Source organism: Equus asinus, chromosome 5, assembly GCF_041296235.1.
Source record: "Equus asinus isolate D_3611 breed Donkey chromosome 5, EquAss-T2T_v2, whole genome shotgun sequence".
NCBI lineage: Eukaryota > Metazoa > Chordata > Mammalia > Perissodactyla > Equidae > Equus > Equus asinus.
In genome coordinates this window covers 71,422,536-71,434,351 of record NC_091794.1, presented here as the reverse complement: position 1 = coordinate 71,434,351, position 11,816 = coordinate 71,422,536, and positions in this window count along the sequence as shown.

Below are 11,816 nucleotides of genomic sequence, written 5' to 3'. Positions count from 1 at the left end.
GATAGGGTCTTTAAAGAGGTAATTAAGTTAAAATGAAGCCATTAGGGTGGGCCCTAACCCAATAAGACTGATGTCTACATAAGAAGAGGAAATTTGGACTCAGGTGACTGTAGAGGATAGACCATATGAAGAGAAACGGAGAAAATGGCCATCTACAAGCCAAGGAGAGGCCTCAGACAAAACCAGCCCTACTGATACCTTGATCTGGGACTTCTAGCCACCAGAACTGTGAAAAAATAAATTTTTATTCTTTTTCTTTTTCCTTTTTCTCCCCAAAGCCCCCCAGTACATAGTTGTATATTCTTCGTTGTGGGTCCTTCTAGTTGTGGCATGTGGGACGCTGCCTCAGCGTGGTTTGATGAGCAGTGCCATGTCCGCACCCAGGATTCGAACCAATGAAGCGCTGGGCCGCCTGCAGCGCAGCGCGCGAACTTCACTCGGCCACGGGGCCAGCCCCTAAATTTCTATTCGTTAAGCCAGCTAGTCTGTGATACTTTGTTATGGCAGCCGAAGCAAACTAATCCACCAAATAAAGAAAGTTCTTTTCCTAAGAGGAAATCTGGTGCCTAATTCTTAAAATAACAAGGTGCCCCTTCTCTTCTCTCTATTGTTATTGTTCCTAGGACTCCAAGGAAGCTTAGCAAAAGGGCAAGGGAGGTAAGACACAAGAAGTAGTAACAATATGGCCATGGGTAATAACATCTTTTTAATCCTGCCGGGGTTTTTTTTGGTTTTGTTAATTTTTTTTTTAAAGATTTTATTTTCCTTTTTCTCCCCAAAGCCCCCTGGTACATAGTTGTGTATTTTTAGTTGTGGGTCCTTCTAGTTGTGGCATGTGGGATGCCACCTCAGCATGGCCTGATGAGCGGTGCCATGTCCGTGCCCAGGATCCGAACCAGCGAAACCCTGGGCTGCCGAAGTGGAGCATGCGAACCCAACCAGTCAGCCACGGGGCTGGCCCCAATCGTGCTGGTTTTAAGCAGAAATAATTCCTCAGTAATCTCCTCTGAACTGCAATACGAATTCTAAAAACTATTGTTTTAGTTATAAAAGCAATAAATGTAAAGCACTCTCACATTGCTGATGGGAATGTTTTTAATGGAGAGCAGTTGGCAATATATGTCAGAACTATAATCACTTCCTTTTTGACCCAAAAGTTCCGATTTTAGGAATTTAACCTACGGATACACACACACACATGTGAAATGACATATGTACAAGGTTTTCATTGCAGCATTGCTTATAATAGCAAAAGACTGGAAACAGTCTTAACGTCCGTCAATAGGAGACTGGTTAAATAAATGATGGTACCTCCATAAACTGAATACTATGCATCCACGAAAAAAGCATAGGCAGCTCTTTGTGCACTGATATGATCTGCACAATCTACTGTAACATGGAAAACTCAAGATGCAGGATAATATGTAAAGAAAACTAAAATTTGTGTTATAAAGGGGGATACCATTACTTAGGTATGCATGTATGAATTTGGTTGTATTTACATAAAATATTTCTGGAAGGATAGGGGAGAGGAACTGGGGGAAGCTCGGATAGGACTAGGAGGAGGAATTTTTACACTTTGACTTTTTGTACTTTTCAAATCTTGATTCATGTGTTGAATATTATCTACTGAAAAAGTAAATAATTGGGGCTCGCTCCGTGGCCAAGTGGGGAAGTTTGCACACTCTGCTTCAGCAGCCTAGGTCCACCGGCACTGACCTTGTACCGCTCATCAAGCTGTGCTGAGGTGGCATCCGACATAGCAGAGCCAGAAGGACCTACAACTAGAATATACAACTATGTGTTAGGGGGCTTTGGGGAGAAGAAGAAGAAAAACAGAAGTAAATAATTAAAATAAAAACACAATGATAAAAATTAAAGACATGATATGGTAAAACTAAAAATAAAAGTAATACATACATGAGGTCAAAACATTCAAACAGCACAGAGGGGTATAAAATTAAAAACTTCCCTCCTCCTGTGAAATGAATAAGCCAAATCTCAACTACATTCTAGTCAGGAAGGCCTACAGAGAAAGCTCTCATACCCTAACATACACCATCAATTACTATGGACAGGAAGATACCTACACTTTTCATTTCCCACAGGAGGTACAACTATTTTACTACTGAAGGAAGATTTCTCTCCCCACCTGGCAACAGCCCAGCCAATGAGAAACACCGCAGCTCAGCCAATGAGAAGTCATTACCACCCTGAACTGCTATTTTACTCCAATGGACTTTCATTTAGAACAACCCCTCCCTACTCCCTCTTTTGCCCTATGAAGGCCAGACCCTTCCTTTGTCTTCCCGAATTTGGTTATGGTTTGCCATAGCATGCACACCTTGATTGCAATTCTTTTGGCTATTCCCAAATAAATTTGTTTTGAGGGCAAAGTAACTGGCAAATTTGCTTTTTAAGTTGACATATATGGTGTCAGAAGTGGGATCTGAAGGAGGTGACCCCCTGAGAGACTGTGACCCCTGCAGTCAAGTGAGATGCCTGCCCTGAGCCCTTGTGCTCGCTGCGACTGTGAGTTGCTGCCTGCTTTCCATTTGGTAAGCCTCCTGTCAGATTCCAAGCTCCGTTCTCCTTGCGTTTTGAGCTTTCTGACTTTATTCGGGATTGGGAGAGGCTTTGTCTTCTTAGAGGAGGGACTTTGTCCTTCCCAGTTCAGGGCTCTGTCCTTGGTTTCAAGGCTTCATCCTTGGGGAGTACTCAGTTATTTTCTAAGCAGTAGTACAGTTCCTTTTGAAGCTTGGGCTTACTGAAAATCTAGGAGTTTTTCTTTGGTTTTCAGATTCCTTTTGGAATCTGGGCTGGGAATTCAGCAACTTTCTTTTGTTTTTAGATTTCTTTGGGGATCAGGGCTAGGACTCTAGCAACTTTCTTGGGTTTTCAGGGGAAATTTCAAAATAGGATCCCAGTCATCTGTGAGGGATGGGAATTGGCCACCCCAAGATATGTCTCTTTGGCATGAGGATTATTTTAGGCTGGTTACTTTTAATAAACTGCAGACAGGAAAGGAGGCTCTGAGGAGTAGAATTTACTTACCCTTTGTTAAGAGACATTTACATTGCAAAGGAAATCTCCATCTGTAAAGGTGTCTCCCTCTCTGTACCAGGAAGAATTGGGGCAGATGACCTTATCTCTAGAAACTCTTAATGCCAAAGGCAAGGACTTAAATCTGCATTTGTTTACTGTACTTGTGTGGTAATCTCCTCTGATCAACTTCCCCTCCACCCCCAACATCCTCCTTTGTTATTAGCTGAAGATGATATTTAAGGTGGTGGCTTCAGCTATTTTTGGTGAGTTGCTCAGCTTGCCTGGGCCTCTCCCATGTATACATGTTATAAAGCTTTGTTTAATTTTCTCCTGTTATTCTGTCTCATGTGAATTTAATTCGTTCTCCAGCCAGAAGAACCCAGAGAGGGTAGAGGAAATGTCTTCCTTCCCTACACATCTAAGTGTTCTAAGGGAAACCCTCCTTCAGGGACCACACCTGGGTTTATGTTTAAGAACTGTGGGCCCCCTACATGGATTTTTAACTAAAGAGGTCAAACTGACCAAGAGTAGTCTGGAGTTACAGTGGCCCTTATGGGGAACTTTCAATCTCCCCAAGCTCATTTTTCTTAAATCCAAGTTGGAAGACTGCAGCTTTAAAATTAAGCAAAATGAGTGGTATGCTTAATTGGCACATGGACGTTTCTAAACGTGCACAAAACTCTGAAATTGCCTCACTACAAGATACCATGTCTAAATTAACTGAAACAACTACAAAACTGAGGGAGAAGAAAGTGGCTTCTGAAGTATTGTGTCCCACTCGCCCTTCTTCTTTGACCCAGGCACCATCTTGTTTGTCTTCCCAGACTCCTTTGTCTCAGACTCCACCCCAGCAGCCATTTTGTGTTCAGCCTGTGCCCCGATCCCATCTTATTTGCCATCTGCACCACCCCCAACTTTTCTGTATTCTCAGCTTCCCTACTCTAATCCTCTTGCTGAACTTCCTTTCTCCTCCTAACCTACCTTCACCCTTCTTCTGAACCTATCAGAGCCTGCCTTTCAAAAGTTAAACCCTCTGAGGATCCAAACAAACCTCAGATCTCTTCTGTTCCCTGGACTAAAGCTGAATTGTGAGCTGTTGTTAAGGATTTTCCAAAAGCAACTGAAGACCTCCATAAATTTGCTGATGAATTTAATATAGTTGTTCAGACCTACCAGCTGGGGTTTTCAAACTTATATCAGCGAGTTCATATGCTTGTTGGGGAAGACCTGGCCCAACATTTAATGGAAGTTGCCCAATGGGGACATCCTGAAAGGGATTTAGAGAAACAAACCCCTAATTTTTAGCAATAGGCTAGAACACTTGCTGGAAAACTCCAGCAACCAATCCCAGTAGCCTTTCCCAAGCTTGTTTATTGGAACAAAATTCAGACTTGCATGTTAAAACCTGACGAACCTGTTCATGACTATTTTAATCAACTTCAGATAGCTTTCTAGGAAACTCTGGCCTCCCCGTGGAAGCTAACTCCACTCGGGCAGCTTTTAATTGTGTGTTTGTTAATGGGCTGAATGAAGATCTTTCCCTCCTGGGGAAGGGGACCTGATGGAGTGGGAGACCATGTCTGCTCCAGTTTGGGTCAGTTTGACAAATGACCCTGCTCACAACCTAGAGGATTTAACCTGAAAAAAGACCACAAAAATCCTGAGTTTTGGGGGCCGGCCCTGTGGCTGAGTGGTTAAGTTCGCGCACTCCACTTTGGTGGCCCAGGGTTTTGCAGGTTCACATCCTGGGTGCGGACCTAGCACTGCTCATCAAGCCATGCTGAGGCGGCGTCCCACATACTAGAACTGGAGGCACTCACAACTAGAATACACAACTACGTACTGGGAGGCTTTGGGGAGAAGAAGAAAAGAAAAGAAAAAAAAAAGCTTGGCAACAGATGTTAGCTCAGGGCCAATCTTAAAAAAAAAAAAAAAAATCCTAAATTTTCATCTCCAACAAATGGAGGCCTCTGGACTGAACCAGAAACTTCTCAGTCTCTATCACTTTTGTAAAAAGCTAGGGCACTGGAAAAAGGACTGTGCAAGCTAAAAAACTCCAGGGATTTTCAGCTCCCCAGCCGATCCTTGTAATGCCTTCCCAATCCCCAGTGATGGGGCTCTGAGGAAACGCAGGGCTTTTCTTATCCTTTCCCCAATGAACTTGGAGAGACCACCTTCCAGATTGGGAATGAGTGTTTCCCCATCCCTAAGGACACTGGTGCCACGCTCTCTCTGCTCACCTCCACTCTAATTAAACAGCCGCTGCCTTGGAGTACTAATACCGTTCAGATAGTGGGATCTCAAACCATCCTTGACAGGTTCCTGTCTCTAAACCCATCCCCTTTTGTTTGAGCCCTCTGAGAGACACTCTTTTCTCCTTGGTTCCTCTGCTCCCATTCACTGGTTAGGTGGAGATTTCCTGGAGAAATACCGTGCTGGTATTTCTTTCTCCTGAAAGGCAAATTATTCCAGAATTTGATAGCAGCACTGATAGCAGTAATCAAAATAGCCAAGTGGACAAATAAAATGACCCTAAAACATGTTTTATTTATTCTATTACTGATAATGTTAAAAGTAATTTTAAGGACACTAGTTATTTATCTCTATTAGATCAGCTGCTACCCTCCTTATGGGTAAAGTCCACAACTCACATTGGCAGAATCCATCATGCACTTCCTATTAAAATTCAAATAGATCCTTCAAAGCCTCTCTCTAGAATTAATCAATACTCTATAAATAAAGAAGCCTTCAAGGCCTTGGGCCAATAATAGAAGATTAAAAGGCCCAAGTCCCTGTAATACTCCTATTTTACCTGTAAGAAAACCCAATGGTCGAAGATGGTGATTCCGCCAGGACCTCTGAGCGATGAATCACATTGCCTTCCCTAGGCACCTCGTTGTTCCTAACCCTCATACGCTACTGGCATCTATCCCAACTGAAAGCAAATTCTTTACTGTGATTGATCTGTGCAGCACGTTCTTCAGTGTCCCAGTTGATAAGGACGGTCAGTACTTCTTGGCTTTCACTTAGGAAGGAAAACAACTCACCTGGACAGTGATGACTCAGGGCTTTACTGAAAGTCCTTCTTATTACAAGTTTTGAAGGCTGATTTGGAGATGTACAGTTTCCTAGAGGTTCTACTTTGTTGCAGTATGTAGACAATTTGCTTCTTTGTTCTCCCTCTCAGGCCTCCTCACAGGAAGACAGCATCCCCGTAGCAAGGCTTTAGCCCAAAGGGACACAAGGTCTCCAAGGAGAAACTGAAGTTTGTTCAAAACCAGGTTTGGTATTTGAGGCACCCAATATCAGAACAATGGCAACACCTAGATTCAAACAGTCTTTGTGATGTCCTGAGCCTCCCAAAACCCAAAACGAAGAAGTAGCTAAGAGGTTTTCTCGGGCCGGCTGGCTATTGCTGAAACTGGATCCCAATTTTTTCTCTTATGGCCAAACCCTTGTATGTCTTACTAAAAGACAGTAACCTTGACCCGACCTTTTGGGGAGAAAGGGGCAACATAACCTTTAAAGACTTAAAGAGGGGCCTGATAAACGTCCCTGCTCTTGGACATCTAAATTATCAGCTTCCCTTTTCCCTTTTTGTGTATGAGAAGGAAGGGGGTGCCCTCGGGGTGCAAAACACAAGGGCCACCATCGACCCACAGGATGTTGTAGCCAGCAGCTGGGCCCTGTAGCATAAGATGACCCTCCCTGCCTTAGAGCTGTACTTGCCACTGCTCTTTTAGTTAAGGCCGCTAGGAAACAGTTGTGGGATCCCCTCGAACTGTTTTTGTACCCCATGCAGTAGAAGCCCTCCTAAATTCTCACCACACACATCTTTCAGCTGGCCGCCTCACCTCTTCTGAGATCCTCTTACTAACTGCTCCTCACATAAATCTTTCTTGCTGCAAGAATCTTAACCCTGCTATCCTTCTCCCCTCCACTACTGCGGAAGTTGCCCATGACTGTTTAACGGTGACAGACCACTTCCTGACCCCTTGTGACCATCTACAAGAAACTCCTCTGAGTAACCGAAGTTCCCCGTGACTGTTTCATGCAGACAGACCACTTCCCCACCCATGTGACCATCTACAAGAAACTCCTCTGAGTAACTGAGTCTCCTGGTTTACTGATGAGCCTTATTTAAAGGGTGACAATGGTAAATATTGTGCTGGATATGTGATATCAATGCCTTTTATTGTAATCAAAGAGGCACCTTTGCCCTTGGCTATTATGGCCCAACAAGCTGAATTGTATGCATTTACAGGGGTCTGTACCCCAGCCAAGGGCAAGACCACCAGTGTTTATACTGATAACAGGTGTGCTTTGGGAGTGGTCCATGACTCTGGGATGTTGCAGAAGCAATGTGGTTTCCTTACTTCCAGCGGAGATAAAATTAAAAAGGGTCCTTATGTTCAGGAACTATTGGATGCGATACTCTTATCTGCTGATTTAGCTATTATTAAGATTCCAGGGCATTCTAAACTTGACTCTCTGGAGGCTAAGGGAAAGCATCTTGCTGACACTTCCAGGAAGAATGCTGCTGTTAAAGGAGCAAACAGTAGCCAAAGCTCTCTCATGGTCCAAAGGGATGCTTCTGTGAACGACAGCTGCAAAAACTGGCTAGAGAAGCCCAACAATTAGCCTTAGAAAAGAAAAAATAATAAAACTACAAGACTTTCTTGAAAGAAATTGACGATGACATAAAGAGATGGAAAGACATTCCTTGCACATGGATTGGAAGAATAAACATAGTTAAAATGTCCATACTACCTAAAGCAATATACAGATTCAATGCTATCCCAATCAGAATCCCAAGAACATTCTTCACAGAAATTGAACAAACAATCCTAAAATTCATATGGGGCAACAAAAGACCACGAATTGCTAAAGCAATCCTGAGCAAGAAAAACAAAGCCGGCAGAATCACAATCCCCGATTTCAAAACATACTACAAAGCTACAGTGATCAAAACAGCATGGTACTGGTACAAAAACAGGTCCACAGATCAATGGAACAGAACTGAAAGCCCAGAGATAAAACCACACATCTATGGACAGCTAATCTTCGACAAAGGAGCAGAGGGCCTACAATGGAGAAAAGAAAGTCTCTTCAACAAATGGTGCTGGGAAAACTGGACAGCCACATGCAAAAGATTGAAAATTGACCAGTCTTTTTCACCACACACCAAAATAAACTCAAAATGGATCAAAGACCTAAAGATTAGGCCTGAGACAATAAGTCTTTTGGAAGAGAATATAGGCAGTACACTCTTTGACATCAGTTTCAAAAGAATCTTTTCGGACACTGTAACTCCTCAGTTGAGGGAAACAATAGAAAGAATAAACAAATGGGACTTCATCAGACTAAAGAGCTTCTTCAAGGCAAGGGAAAACAGGATTGAAACAAAAAAACAGCTCACTAATTGGGAAAAAATATTTACAAGCCACTTATCCGACAAAGGGTTAATCTCCATAATATACAAAGAACTCACACGGCTTAACAACAAAAAAACAAACAACCCGATCAAAAAATGGGCAGAGGACATGAACAGACATTTCTCAAAAGAAGATATGAATATGGCCAATAGACACATGAAAAGATGTTCATCATCGCTAATCATCAGGGAAATGCAAATCAAAACTACACTAAGATATCACCTTACACCCGTTAGATTGGCAAAAACATCCAAAACCAAGAGTGACAAATGTTGGAGAGGTTGTGGAGAAAAAGGAACCCTCATACACTGTTGGTGGGAATGCAAACTGGTACAGCCACTATGGAAAACAGTATGGAGATTTCTCAAAAAGTTAAAAATAGAAATACCCTATGACCCAGCCATCCCATTACTGGGTATCTATCCTAAGAACCTGATATCAGAAATCTCAAGAGTCCGTTGCACCCCTATGTTCATCGCAGCATTATTTACAATAGCCAAGACGTGGAACCAGCCTACATGCCCAGAAACTGATGATTGGATAAAGAAGATGTGGTATATATACACAATGGAATACTACTCAGCCATAAAAAAAGACAAAATTGGCCCATTCACAACAACGTGGATGGACCTCGAGGGTATTATGTTAAGCAAAATAAGCCAGTCAGAGAAAGACGAACTCTATATGACTCCACTCATAGGTGGAAATTAGTATATTGAAAAGGAGATCTGATCGGTGGTTACCAGGGAAAAGGGGGGGTGGGGGAAGGGCACAGAGGGGGAAGTGGTGTACCCACAACATGACTAACAAAAATGTACAACTGAAATCTCACGAGGTTGTAATCTATCATAACATTAATTAAAAAAAAAAAAAAAGGTGAACCCTGGACAAGCAGCATGGACTGACCCAAGGGGAGCCTGGGGAAGGGGCACCCATGAAGCTGTTCAAAGCTTTGGCTCCCTCTCCAAGTTTCCCCTTCTCTAGGCACACCAAAAGCTGTGATCTGCTCCAAGGAATTGTTTTGCCTGTAGTGGCTGAAAACCCAGGATCAGACTGCAGGCCGAGGGACTCTGCCATTCTTGGGAGGCACGCAGGACGACGGCCAAGCGCCACTGTCTGACAGGGGCCTCTGATCCCACCTGTGCCTCCAGCACTCTGTAGGCTGACCAAGGCACGTGTGTCACACATCAACACTGCTCTTTCCTGAAACTATATGCAGATATTACTGTGATTAATAAAACACAATGCATACCAAAGCAAAAAAAAAAAAAAAAAAAAGAAAAGAAAAAATAAGATTGGAAATTCAACAATTATTGGTTTGACAAAAAGAAAGCTCTGGTTCGGGGCCAAATAACAAGCCAGCCCTACCAGAGACTCTAAAATTCCCACTACTAATCACCGTACACGCCCTGAATCATTGGTCCACAGACAAAATGGTAAACTTTATGCACCAATACAGGTGGGGAAATATCAAGGCCACAAAAAGCACCTATTTTTCTTGCCCTTCCTGCCTAAACTACAATTCAGGAAAACCCGTCCACACTGCTCCTGAACACTTCAAGTTGCCCAATGGGCCATTTGAGGTTTGGCAAATGGATTTTATACAGCTTTTCCACAGTCTCATGGATATAAATATGTCTTGGTCATGGTCTGTATGTTTTCTCACCGGACTGAAGCTTTCCCTTGTAGACAGGCCACTGCGGCTTCTGTGGCTAACGTTCTGTTAGAAAAGATTATCCCCACCTGGGGGACCCTCTTTGAACTTCATAGTGACTGGGGAACTCATTTCACAGCTTAAGTGCTTTGGCAGGTCTGTGCTGTTTGGCTGGTTGTGCAGCACTTTCATTGTGCTTCTCATCATTAGACCTCTGGGCTGGTTGGACAAACTAATGGCATTATTAAGACTCAGTTGGTGAAGTGTGTAGAAATTCTCCAGATACTCTGACCAAAAGTGCTGCCATTAGTCCTCCTAAATCTCAGGTCTACCCCTTTTGGAACTCATAAACTCTCACCCTCTGAGACAATCACAGGCCACCCAATGCACTTGGCTCCTGCTCCTTTTGACCCTCAGTTGCTAAGGGGAGACATACTTCAGTATTGTAAAGGCCTAACTGCTTCTGCTAAAAATAACCAGGCTTTGAGAGAGCAATCGTTTCACAGCGCATTCCTGGGAGAGGGAGACCTTAAACACCACACTCTACAAGCTGGGACTTTATTTACTGGAAAAGACACCTCCAAAAGGACTCTCTCCAGCCTTGCTGAAAGGGCCCCTACCCAGGACTGTCAACTAATCTTTGTGCCGCCAAACTCCAGGGAATGGACACCTGCATCCATGTGTCACACCTCAGGAAGGCACCAAACCCTGAGTGGACCTGCATCCCACCAGGTAGTCTGAAGAAAAAACTCACCAGGATTTGAAGCAGCTGACATCGAGGCAGACAGCTTCCCCTAGATGACTGGGCCAGGCCTCTACACCCTCTTCCCTGTTGTTTCTTATCTTATTTTCTCCCTCTCTTTCTTGGAAGGACAGTGCTTTTGTCCACATTTCCCAATCCCCTGCCAAAGGGGGAAACCTCTCTGATTGCTGGGTTTTCCATCAGAAACCTCGGTCTGTCTAAGACAGTAATGACCCCTTAGTTCACCCTATGAGCAAGTTCACTGGGATTCTGAACGCCAATGTCTGAATTGTTCCTTGGGCCCATTTTATAGTGTCAGGGTGTGAAGTCCGCCTAAACTGGTACCTTGTTTCAATTTAACCCAACCTTGGGAGAGAAGAATGAGATCTTTTGAATATTTGTATGGAAAATTCTGTGAGGCCCCCAATGTAACCCGGGCTATCTATAAATTTCTTGATATATCCATATATGTAGGCAACTTCTCGGTATGTAACAACATTATGTCTGAGCCTTGGTTAGGTGTTCATGCCTCTATGCCAATGAATGAGTCCACAGACACCTCTACATATATGGGAGCCCTGTGTGCACCCCCTGGTTACACCTTCATATGTGGAAGTTTTGATAACGGCCTTTATGCTTGGGCAACCCCTTGTCTGGACAGCTGGAGAATATGTCTTTGCTATATTCAGTGTCCTATTCTCTCTACATAACCAAACAGAGGCCTCTCACTGGTCAGTTCTATTAAACCACCATGACAGCTTTAAACAAGAACTTCTGTCACCCACTGTTGCCCTGAGGAACTCAAGAGTGGGTTTGGAAGCATTTAACTGTTTTTCCAAATTGTTTTTTTTCCTTTTGTTATGTTAAGGAGATGCAATCATCAACCACCCTTGAACCAGACCCAGCCTCACCACAAGAGCTAGGCCTATGACCTTTGCCT